The sequence below is a fragment of the Schistocerca cancellata genome, chromosome 2 (assembly GCF_023864275.1).
Source record: "Schistocerca cancellata isolate TAMUIC-IGC-003103 chromosome 2, iqSchCanc2.1, whole genome shotgun sequence".
NCBI lineage: Eukaryota > Metazoa > Arthropoda > Insecta > Orthoptera > Acrididae > Schistocerca > Schistocerca cancellata.
Window position 1 is genome coordinate 1122719274 of NC_064627.1, and position 13749 is coordinate 1122733022.

Consider the following 13749-nt stretch of genomic DNA (forward strand, 5'->3'; position numbering starts at 1 on the left):
CAGGGAAATGAATTGGTCTTTGAAGCCCATTGTTCTGGCCTCCATGTTCCCTGGACCTTAATCCAATAGATCTTTATTTGTGAGGACACTTAAACAACTTTATAGCACTCGACCCATGGATGCACGCAGTCTATGAGCTCGAGTGCATGCCGCTGCAGCAACCGTGGATACACGTGTGTTGTGCAGTGACTACCATAATATGACCCAGTGAGTAGTGAAATGTTTGCAAGTGGAAGTTGGTGGTTTTTTGAACGTGGCTGAAGTGAACGTTCCTCGTACATGTAAGTAGCAGCTCTGTGAAGATAAGGCTGCACGTCAGACGGACACTATGGAATTGTTGTGCGTAGCATAGTGTGCTATCTAATATAGTCTCCATATTGTATTTTTCATACATCCTTGGCTACAGATTATGTTACTGTATTCGCTATTATTTTCTGTTGGCTTTATTCGTGTCATTAACGTAACAATGTGATAGTTTACGTCAGCAGTACGCTCATGTTATATATTAGCGATTAAACAAAGATAACAGTAACAGAAAGAAATACACAAGATACCGCATTGTGGAGGTGTAAATTGGATGCTTTAACTGTAAGAAAAATGTTTGATGCGAACGCAACTCGAACATCGGAAAGTCTGCATATCCGTTCCCCACGACATTACCTCGTCTCACTTAGCTAATGGGACACTTCTGGAACAGCACAGTGTTCGTGCTACCTGCTCTTGGCCACGCTGCACGTAGTTGTAGCGTTGCCAGAGCCTCTTTTTTTTATACTAGGCCTATTGGTGGGACTAGGGTTTGCTAGATATATTTTTGTCTTGAATGGGATCGAGGGATCGCATGTGGTCGACGAGGAATCGCATTCCGACCGCTAAGTGTGACATTTATACAGGGTGTTTCACCATTTCTAGTACGGGCTTCTACGGTTGTAGAGGACACTTAGTAGACAAATTATAGATAAGGAAGCCCTGTCCGGAAATTACCGTTTGGTAATAATATTTTCAAATTTTCAAAATTTTCAGGCTCACTGTCTCCACTGTGTGTGTGTACCGTGATAAAAGTGATTTGAAACTGATCCAATCTACAAACTTATTTTACATGCAATCCGTACATTCCTGGAAATAGGTTCGTTATGAAAACTGTACTTACTAAGTCCCCTCTACAACCTCCACAAGGTTGTTATACGAATTGTGAAACAGCCCGTATTCTGTATCCCCTACGGAAAACGAACAAATAATAATAGTTTCATTACAGCGCGAACCGAAGCGTTTAAGCAATCACTCTTCCGGCGCTCCACACGTGATTGGAACGAGAAGAAATCTTAATAGCCTAAGGCAGTGGTTTTCAACGTGTGGGTGTCGACCGCCTGGGGGTCGCAACGCCTTCCCCAGGGTGAAGCGGGCGCAGCAGAAAACAGTTGCAGCATGGCTGGTAATGTATGTTTCAAGGCGATCATCTGCTATGGTATAAATGTCACACGGAAGTGACAAGGTTTTGTGAAAGGACCTTGCAAATTCTCTCACGTTCAGGTCTGGTACTTATTTATAATAATGAATATGAATTTAATGCAAACCTGTTGAAGAGTTCAAATACGCAAACACTTGCAGCGGACGAAAACGCGTGACTTCGCTCCCGCTGACCTCTTCTCACGCCCACGCCTCTACCGCGGCAAAGAATGTAATTATATCTGTCCCCGCAGAGCACTGAGATCTCTTTTGACATTGCACTTGATTTCTCGATCAGTAGAGTATCGACAGAAATAAAATTAAATACGTTGCCTTTGAAATCGCTGACATACTTCTATTATGATTCTGCGGGTCGCCAGAATATTTTTACTTGGAAAGGGGTCGCGTATTCAGAAAGGTTGCAAAAGACTGGCCTAAGGCTTACCATGTAAACTAAACTGCCAAGCACTTTACAATGGCTTATAGATGATGAGACAGATAGAGAGCGCTCCTGCGGACAAGACGAAAACTATTTGTGTTACGTGACTGGATTGTAGACAGACTTTTTACTCGCCATCGATCTGACAAACAAGTATGGGCAAGACCTCCGATGTTAGCACACTTTATTGTCTTCACAGGTGGGTAGTCTACACATAGGACACTCCATCTCGAATGCCAGCGGCTTCAACGTGATTCCGTATTAAGGCTTTGTTGTGAGTAGCTCCATTCGGAGAAATCCGCCGCTGAAAGAATTAACTGCTGTGGGCGGTAACAAATGGACAGCCGGGAATGATTATTCCAGATCTTATTAGAGAATGGAAGGCCTGGAATGCAAAATATCGCTCGTTAGTTCATTACTGGGTGACAGCAGCTGGTAGGAGAGAGTCGTGCAATATTATACACCGACTTACAGGACATCTGTTTTGGGGCTAGTCGCGCACACGTATGTGTCTTACCCACCCAACCTCTTTGACATAGGGTGAGCCTACCTCGTTGCTTTCAGCCTCTTTAACTGAGGATATCTTTCTCCCATTAAACTAGCCTGTCGATGGCACATTTGTCCACGTGTGTTGTAAGTGAAGTAGTGCAGGGGATTAACACTGTATGAGAGAGAAGCATCGATTGACTGTGTTTGCACAAGCGCTGGTTAAAGTGTCTCACATGTGCACTATTAAAGAATGCGCAGACTGGGTGTATGTTTACAGCTTCTGCAATGGTAGTGATCCTGCTGGTGTCGGAGAATACCATCGGCGCTTTCAGATACGGCGAATTCCGGATCGTAGCGTCTTTTGAATTGATACTTAGTGAAGCGCATATTGTAATGTTTACTAGCTGGTATACAATGGTTTATTATGGTGTAAAACTCACAATGCAGTAAATAATATAGAAAATAAATAACAATATACTATAATGTATTCTACATCTGAAACCATTCGAAATAGGGCGTATATCCATATGAAGATTTTGCTCCAAATGGTCGTTCCAGTCATACCCTTGAATATTTACCATTCCTTCTGAAACACGCTGCATGTTGGTAAACACAGGTGGCAGAATTACGAGATCGTCGGAAACCGTGCGATGCATTCCGCTTGACAACGCGGAACCATTTTCTTTTCTGTGCTGATTTTTTCACAATAGTCGCATGGAGAAATTCTCTATTGAGCCTCCAACATAGGTGTCAGACACTTAATTCCTCTCGTACTAAAAGCTAGTTAACATTGCCACATAACAATCTGTTCTCGACGTTTCCAGACTCAAGCTTTGCTCAGTCTTTCTCTAAGTTCCACTCGACTGACAAATTTTCCGGACTCACTCCTTCTCCGGTAGCTCCACGCTAAACTGAACTGGCGCCAGACATTCCCAAAGGTCCCCTAACGGCAGTTCCCGTCCGCACTTTGCAGCGCTATTCTTCACGGCTCCGTCGGGTTTCACGAACTGCACGGTTGGGGGGGGGAGGGGGGGAGGGGAGAAATCTGTCCGAAAAGACTTCTCTTTTCGTAGTTTCTCTTGTCGGCAAGCTGCGGGTGTCTGACCCTGACGAGGTTTACAGGTAGTACAATTCTCCAACAGCGCAGCCGTTCCATGAACGTTTTCCATATGGAAAAAATTGCATTCAGTGGCGTTCCCTGCCCGTCTCTCAGTGAAATTTTTCAACCGAAAGTTTCGCAATGGAGTGACACAAAACAACAATTCATAAGACAGATGATCGTTTCCTATATTAACTGTCGCGACATTGAACAAACCCACATTGTTAATGGACAATCAACTCTCTAATAGCATTGCATGCTGTGATTCAAAGGAATTTCTGTTGCACTGGCGTAAACACTAACTTCATTAATCCATGGGCATGTTATTGCTATCCCAATAGAGGCTGCATCAGGCGCTTGAGTAGGGTGGCAGGCGTCATTGCTCGGAGGTGGAGATCGATCAAAGCCACACAATTCTCACTATAGAACGTTATTTATAACAATGGAAATAATAGGATTAAACATCTCAGGGGGCTCTAGCGACCGACAGAGAAGTAGTTAACGAAGGCATACGAATAGTGTTAGATCGTTTCCCCATAACAATTCGCCTCTAACCCTTCCTATTTGGTCATTGAAAAACGTTAAATATACAGTTGAAAATAAGTGTATTACGAGGAGAAAAGACGGTTGTCCTCTTTAAATAATGAACTAGAAAAATTATAGTGAAATGGCCAATTATTGACCCAGCAAATTACAGTGGATTCCAACTTATACACTACGTGATCAAAAGTATCCGGACACCCCCAAAAACATACGTTTATCATATGCGGCGCATTGTGCTGCCACATAGTGCCAGGTACGAGCTCAGTAGTCATTAGACATTGTGGGAGGGCAGAATGGGGCGGTCCGCGGAACTCACGGACTTCGAACGATGTCAGGTGATTAGAGGTCACTTGTGTCATACGCCTGTACCCGAGATTTACACACTCCTAAACATCCCTAGGTCCTCTGTTCCCGATGTGATAGTGAAGTGGAAACGTGCAGATTCACGGACAGCACAAAAGGGTACGGGCCGACCTCATCTGTTGACTGACAGAGACCGCCGACAGTTGAGGAGGGCCGTAATGTGTAATAGGCAGACATTTATCCAGACCATCAGACAGGAATTCCAAAGTGCATCAAGATCCACTGCAAGTACTATGACAGTTAGGCGGGAGATGAGAAAACTTGGATTTCATGGTCGAGCGGCCTCTCATAAGCCACCCATCACGCCGGTAAATGCAAAAGACGCCTCGCTTGGAGTAAGGAACGTAAACATTGGACAATTGAACAGTGGAAAAACGTTGTGTGGAGTAACGAATCACGGTACACAATGGTGCGATCCGATGGCAGGGTGTGGGTGTGGCGAATGCCCAGTGAACGTTATCTGCCAGCGTGTGTAGTCCCAACAGTAAAATTCGGAGGCAGTGGTATTGTGGTGTGGTCGTGTTTTTCATGGAGGGGGGTTGCACTCCTTGTCGTTTTGGGTGTCACAATCACAGCACAGTCCTACATTGACGTTTTAAGCACCTTCTTGCTTCCCACTGCAATTCGTGGATGGCGACTGCAACATCTATCGACACAATCGAGCACCTCTTCTTAATGCACGGCCTGTGGCGGAGTTGTTACACGACAATAACATCCCTGTAATGGACTGGCCTGCACAGAGTCCTGACCTGAATCCTACAGAACAATTTTTGGATGTTCTGGAACGCCGACTTCGTGTCAGGCCTCACCGACCGACATCGATATCTCTCCTCAGTGCAGTACTCCTTGAAGAAAGGGAAGCCATTCCACAAGAAATCTTCCAGCACCAGATTGAACGTATGCGTGTGAGAGCGGAAGCTGACATCAAGGCTAAGGGCGGGCCAACAGTATATTGAATTTCGGCATTACTGATGGAGGGCGCCACGAACTTGCAAATCATTTTCAGCTAGGTATCCGGATACTTTTGAACACATACTGTTTGTTGACAGCACAAACTGCTCGAAGGAAAGACAAAGTGGTATTTACATGACAAATGAACCAGCCTCTGTCATTTTTCTGAGCGAGAGTACTCTCAAATTGTCTACAGCTTCTGGACGTTTTGATATATTTAGTACAGGGAAGTAACCGGTTTTGTGAATTTTACGAATTTCTAATCAGGAGCGAATTATATAATATCATCTGTGTGCTTTAATAGTTTAGTTTCTTGAGTTTCGGCGTATTTACACTCCTGGAAATGGAAAAAAGAACACATTGACACCGGTGTGTCAGACCCACCATACTTGCTCCGGACACTGCGAGGGGGCTGTACAAGCAATGATCACACGCACGGCACAGCGGACACACCAGGAACCGCGGTGTTGGCCGTCGAATGGCGCTAGCTGCGCAGCATTTGTGCACCGCCGCCGTCAGTGTCAGCCAGTTTGCCGTGGCATACGGAGCTCCATCGCAGTCTTTAACACTGGTAGCATGCCGCGACAGCGTGGACGTGAACCGTATGTGCAGTTGACGGACTTTGAGCGAGGGCGTATAGTGGGCATGCGGGAGGCCGGGTGGACGTACCGCCGAATTGCTCAACACGTGGGGCGTGAGGTCTCCACAGTACATCGATGTTGTCGCCAGTGGTCGGCGGAAGGTGCACGTGCCCGTCGACCTGGGACCGGACCGCAGCGACGCACGGATGCACGCCAAGACCGTAGGATGCTACGCAGTGCCGTAGGGGACCGCACCGCCACTTCCCAGCAAATTAGGGACACTGTTGCTCCTGGGGTATCGGCGAGGACCATTCGCAACCGTCTCCATGAAGCTGGGCTACGGTCCCGCACACCGTTAGGCCGTCTTCCGCTCACGCCCCAACATCGTGCAGCCCGCCTCCAGTGGTGTCGCGACAGGCGTGAATGGAGGGACGAATGGAGACGTGTCGTCTTCAGCGATGAGAGTCGCTTCTGCCTCGGTGCCAATGATGGTCGTATGCGTGTTTGGCGCCGTGCAGGTGAGCGCCACAATCAGGACTGCATTCGACCGAGGCACACAGGGCCAACACCCGGCATCATGGTGTGGGGAGTGATCTCCTACACTGGCCGTACACCACTGGTGATCGTCGAGGGGACACTGAATAGTGCACGGTACATCCAAACCGTCATCGAACCCATCGTTCTACCATTCCTAGACCGGCAAGGGAACTTGCTGTTCCAACAGGACAATGCACGTCCGCATGTATCCCGTGCCACCCAACGTGCTCTAGAAGGTGTAAGTCAACTACCCTGGCCAGCAAGATCTCCGGATCTGTCCCCCATTGAGCATGTTTGGGACTGGATGAAGCGTCGTCTCACGCGATCTGCACGTCCAGCACGAACGCTGGTCCAACTGAGGCGCCAGGTGGAAATGGCATGGCAAGCCGTTCCACAGGACTACATCCAGCATCTCTACGATCGTCTCCATTCGAGAATAGCAGCCTGCATTGCTGTGAAAGGTGGATATACACTGTACTAGTGCCGACATTGTGCATGCTCTGTTGCCTGTGTCTATGTGCCTGTGGTTCTGTCAGTGTGATCATGTGATGTATCTGACCCCAGGAATGTGTCAATAAAGTTTCCACTTCCTGGGACAATGAATTCACGATGTTCTTATTTCAATTTCCAGGAGTGTATTTTCATGCCGCGAAAAAATAGGTTGGAAATGCTCACAAATTTGTGGTTTTACGTCATTACAGACTTTTTGACATTTCGATTCGATTATATGTAACTCAGTAGTTAAATCTTCACGTGTTTGTTCAAGCGTATGTTCCACTGAGTCTAACTTTTGAAGCTTTTGTTCCATTGAGTCTATCTTTTGAAGCTTTTGCTGTGTTTGTCTCTGATTTTGTTCCATTTGTTGCATTAATTGCAATAATAATGTATTAGTGTCTAGAGTCTGTTCCTCTTTGCTTTTCGGCAGTGCATTTGCACCGGCAACATTCACAATTTGACGAGCAGAAAATGTGTCTTGATTTATTTTAGAAAACGGTGAAGACGCAAAACCTGAATCTACAGTATTTGCAAGATTGTGTCCTGTCATTTCGGGTTCCTGAGGCAAGCTGTTGCAGACCGATCGATCGATAATGCTTCCCTGTTCACTAATTGTTTCACTGCCTACACCATTATTTGCAGCCCGCTCCATTTCCCTATGCACAATTACCAAATTACTACTTTGAACATTAGTTAATTCATTACTCGGTGGCGCTAACACGCTGCTTTCGTCTTCACTGTCATTTGTCTCTGCACATCCACCACTGCTGGCGGCTCACTTCCAACTGCGCAACGCTGCGTGCTGTTAACATCCAGCTGCCCAACACTACAATGGCAGACAACAATGCAAACTAGCCACAGACTGCACACAGCACAGCCAGTGATTTTCATACAGAGCGCTACGTGGCGTTACCAATAAAAAAACCTAAACAGCCTACTTACAACTCGACGGTTTCTGAGAAAACGACGGACAAAGTTTTCGAGATACCTTATCTGCCTTCTAGCGAGCAGATAATTAAAGCAAAGCGTCGCAGCATAAAGCTTTTGCACCCCGTGTTCGAAACCAGATTATTACTTCTATTTTTGTTTTTTATTTATCTAGCTACATCCCTAGAAGATTTGACAGGATGTTTTCTAGTGTATATTAAAATAATGTTCTCCATATTCATCCACTAATTGTATGTCTGGCGAATTAATTAAGAGAAAAAATAAATGAAAGAGAAAATTATTTCAAATTCTTTTCGATGAAATTCGTGTAGAGTATTTTGGTTAATAGTGAAATGCAAGAGCTAGTTTTCGCAAAATCCGTTATGCTTGGTTTGCCATGAAATTATTTCAGACCCGTGAAATCTTAAGCATTGTTAACGACGTTTCTTTCCCAAGAGAGATTCACACAAAGAAATGTCACTGTGGCAAATCTGCCTTCGTGTAATAAACGTGATGCTCGGGAATTCCGTGTCTCCAATGTTTCTATGACCAGTATCATCCAGTCTTCCTGAAGAATGGACATAAGCAGAAAATATAAAAATTAATATAAGAATTTATATAAGAATGAAATATAAGAATATGTAAATACCATGCACACACATATTTTACAATAAATTTATGACATTCTGAGACGTAGTTGTAATTTTATAATCAACATAACGCTCTTGTATCCTCTGATAAGAAACATTCGTGTAGTATCTTTGATGGACATGGGTAGGTAAATGAAAAAATTAAAAGTTAAATTGAATAAATAAAAGCGATAATAGGGTTTAGAACAAGGGGCGCGAAGGTGAGAAGCCTGATGCTAGCCACTGCACCACCATTTCGGCTGACATAATAGCTCCCTAGATGACATCTTGTAACACCATAATTAATACTGTAAATATTTTGTACTGATTAAAAAAATGGTTCAAATGGCTCTGACCACTATGGGACTTAACATCTGAGGTCATCAGTCCCCTAGAACTTAGAACTACTTAAACTAACTAACCTAAGGACATCACACACATCCATGCCCGAGGCAGGATTCGAACCTGCGACCGTAGCAGCAGCGCGGTTCCGGGCTGAAGCGCCTATAACCGCGCGGCCACCACGGCCGGCTTTGTACTGATTAATTCTGTTTAATGTCAAGTATATATTCTTCACTATGTAATGTCTCTGACCTATTGTAATGAAGTGCAAACTTGTGTAAAATGTTATCTCTTTACTACTTAAATTCTTTGTATTAATTGGAGGAAAATGTTACATAATTATGTGTCTTTTGTGTCACATGTTAATATATTTAAATATTATGATTTTTTAAAAGATGTTTGTTTACAACTAGGTATAAGCTGGTTCATACCTAGGGACTTGCATTGTATAAAATGAAAAGCAACAGTACTTCCCATTTGCAACGGAAGTGAGTTGGCGCGCGCCAAAATGTGGTTGGCGCGGGCTAAAAGGTGGAATAGTAGTCAGTCGGCAACTAATTACTGGACAGCCTAGTGTGGGCAGCAAGCGAGTGAAAAGCACAATTGTCGAGGGTGACATCCAGTACCTGGATTAATATGGAAAGGCCTCGGATGTGTGTACGACTGTAAAATGGTGCTCTATTATTGAAAAAGGCTCTAATGTTGGAAATGTCGTCGCCAAGAAGATAATAGAGCCAATTACATCCGGAGGAAAGACCAGGTAGCCACCATGTACTCGCCAACAATATTGCGCCATCACTTCAGCAAATCTAAGAGGTCAGATTTATGTCAGAGTATGAACCAGTACATTTAAGTCTTGTTTAATTTGCAGTAATAAGGCAGATTATGTGAAACTTGTGTCCGATGCTTGATTCGGTTCCTCTCATGATATCTCTTAGGATCCACTCCACATAAATACTGACATCCCAGTATCCTGTGTGTTAAAATCTAATGAAAATAAATGATTGAGTATTTGCACAATTATGAATGCAAAAAGATATCTAGGCATACTGTGGTTTCGGTCGAAGTTAAGCGAGGAACTTAGCGTTGCATTTACGAAAACCTTCATAGTGACTGATTTGTTTTATTTCAAAGTGTTTGTGCTTTAAGGATAAACTGCATTACATTCTGTTAATGAAAATTACGGGCAGTAAGTGCTATAATTTGAATTACGTCGACTACTTTGACCGTCATTTTCTCAGAAACGGTCGATTATCTAGGAATAAGCTCAAACATGTGTTCGCTTATTTTCACCCCCCTTCCACTGAGCCAATTTCTGGGAAACTGGGTTATGGGGCTTGCCGTTCTCTCTTGTTGAGTATAATCTAACGTCTGCACGGCTGTAACATAAGCGCCGAGAGTGTCAGCCTAACCGTGCTACAAGGCGCCCGGAAGGGTTGCCTAACTCTCGGCGCTGTCACAGTAAAGACAAAGCGTATAGCGAGAGGGCATTGTGTTCAAAGATCGGCAAACACCATTTCCGTGTTACGGGAAGGACGTTAGCACAAATGATACGTCACACCTAACAGAATGGCGATCCACTGCTACCTGAAATCTATCAAAGATTGTACTAAAACAGGAGAATCAGTTTTGCGGACTTGTTACTACGTAAAAAAAGATACTACCGGTAAATGTTGTTGAAAGGTAACTAGTATCCAAGAAGTGGACGGCCTCGTTGAATTTACTTTCTTGAATGTTTCTCACTGTCAACTTCAGAACTTGCGATTGATGTTTTGTGAAACGGCAGGAACATTGACGTGCCTTCGACGGTGATATCACAAGTATAAACTCGTATTGGAGATGCTGTGAGAAGAAAATTGACCGTGCGCTATCAAAGTGTAAGTAGGCTGTTTATGTTTTCTTATTGGCAACGTTACGTAGCGTTCTATATGAAAATCACTGGCTGTGCTGTGTGCAGTCTGTGGCTAGTTTGCATTGTTGTCTGCCATTGTAGTGTTGGGCAGCGGCAGCTGGATGTGAACAGCGCGTAGCGTTGCGCAGTTGGAGGTGAGCCGCCAGCAGTGGTGGATGTGGGGAGAGAGATGGCGGAGTTTTGAAATTTGTCATGAAATGCTATATATATTATGATTATTAAGGTAAATACAGTGTTTGTTCTCTATTAAAATCTTTCATTTGCTAACTATCCCTATCAGTAGTTAGTGCCTTCCGTAGTTTGAATCTTTTATTTAGCTGGCAGTAGTGGCGCTCGCTGTATTGCTGTAGCTTGAGTAACGAAGATTTTTGTGAGGTAAGTGATTTGTGAAAGGTATAGGTTAATGTTAGTCAGGGCCATTCCTTTGTAGGGATTTCTGAAAGTCAGATTGTGTTGCGCTAAAAATATTGTGTGTCAGTTTAAGCACAGTAATTCTATAATTTTTCTAAGGGGACGTTTCTAAAAGAACCATCCCAACACTCAGCTTAAGTGACTCAGGAATAACCTATGTTTAGGATAACTCGGATGGTAGGACGGTGCTTTGAACGGTCGTCTTCCAGAATACGAGCCCAGTGCGCTGTTTACAAATCGAGCATACAATAACTGCTATTCTAAATTTACTGAAACCAATATCAGGATGAATGAGAGTAATAAAGCGAGTACATAACGAAATGGTACGATTCTCGAACATTTAATTTCGAAAGACGCCGCAGAACCATAAGCAAATAAATTAAAATCCCATTTTATGCTAATGTTGAAACTGTGTACATGCTTACATCTCACTCGTCGACTTGTGGTAGACTTAAGTTGTGGGTCATTTAGAGTAATTGACAGCGCCTACTTAAGGCCTTTACTCTTTAAACTAAAAGTTTATCTATCTAATGTTGGAGTAACTTCAATGTTCCTTGAAAACTGTCAAGCTAACAGCAGGGCACACGTTTGTAGCTTCTTACGAACGAGGTGTAAGTTCGCAGATGACTCCATCTATATTCTCAAAAATTGAAGAAATAGCGTAGATCTGGTATTATTTCTTCGCTGTTGGCATTACATCTGCCAGTGTATTCAAACTTTGTGACTTCTCCTGCCTCTTTGCAGTGTCATCATATTTAAGCAATCCCTTATCCTGTATATGACGTTAAAATAATATATTTCATTTTCTTGCGTTTTTACTATAATTCTTCCACATTTCTTGCACTTGTTCTTCAGAATAGTATACATCCATCATTTACCTCATGGCAGAGATTCTATTTTTTTCCTGTCTTTACATCGTCGGCTACATCTGTAAATATAGTTTGCGTTTTTATATTTCTTCCAGTTTATTGGTGTGGTACACCAAAGGTTGAAAACGCATAAACACCCTCCTCTGCTTCGGATCACGTTCAGATTTCTTGGAACAGTTGTGAATGTTCCCTAGTGGCTCCACCCTGTACACCAGAACAAAAACTGCGGTCGCGCTACACTCCGAAGTGTTCATTCAGTGGAGTAGCATGCTCATAGCGTCCTGCGAGTAGTGTTTGATCGTCCTTGGGGGGGGGGGGGGGGGGAGAGGAGGGCTCTCAGCACTGTCAGAGGTTGTCAAGAACATCGCCCTATCGCTCATCGAATTGTCCACTTGCGTTTTCGACCGTGCAGTTTGTAAAAGTCAACGCCCCAAGGAAAGGGATGTCTTCATTAACACCCTGTAGACCAACCCTTGCAGTTTTTTCATGCTGAAAACAAGTGGTGTGTCTGAAACCTGTTCCTTGGCCACGTATAAGAAAACCGTTTGATTTCAACGCTAGGCTTCGCTTTTCTGACCTCCATGACAAAGGTGTCGGAAGATGCGGCCCAATGCAGATAGGAGGCGGTGTTACGATGTCTCCATCGTGTAACGCGGGTCAGTGGTGACGTTGGGCAGAATTTTCGTGAAATTTGCTGCCATAGTAACACCATTAACCCGTGTTACACCTCACGTAAAATTCTGAGCCATTTTCTTCTCATGTGTCGACACCTTGCTGTATGAGGCGTTCCCGCGACCGAGGGTGACTTCGCAGAGCACCATTACAGGATAAGGTTGCAGGCATCTTTGAACCAAATTTCAAACTTCTGCGTCGCAATGGAGAGACAATTACTGAGTTTCGACAAAGTGACCCCTTGATTGTGCTGCACATTATAGATCGATTCCTACCTGTTTATGCGGACACATTGCCTTTGATTTCCTAGAACATTCAGGAGTGCGTAGTACAGTTGCTAAGTGGCAAGTTACCGATTCACGGTGAACTACGCCCGGATGGCTTACGACGGGGTTTCGTGTGTCCCCAAAGGCAGTTGTAAGCCGTGCAATCGTTTCTGTCGTCGTGTTAACAATTTCGATTAAGACCGCTATCTCGCAGTAAAAAATACTTCACTTTAGTAGGTACGGGATGCGCATCCGATATCGCATAGCTCCGTCTCTATTGACTCCGGTGTTGACGGGACGTTGGATTCCATTCTTCTAATCTTTCAAGATATCGCATCGCTACCGACAGTTATCATAACGTATTTCTGTTCATGGGCAGTTGCGTCAATGCGAGTCCCAGTAAAATTACAAGCGTTATCTACGCTACTTTCTTCTGGTACGTAACGCAATATGTTTTCCTTCACACAATCGAAATGAATTGCAGATGTGTCTAGAAGGCTGTGAGAAAGTTTATCTTTGCTTGTTTGTTTGCTTAACTAATTTAACTTACAATTTCCTTAATATCTTTGATAAACAAAAGAATAGAGTTCCCGTTTAACACGGGACTGAAACATAGTGATTTTAACACACGTAAAATACATACATACACTGATCAGTCAGAACATTGCGACCACCTACGTAATAGCCGCTACGTCCACCTTTGGCACGGACAGCAGCGGCGACACGTCGTGGCATGGGAACAATGACACCTTGGTAGGACGGTGGAGGGAGTTGGCGCCAC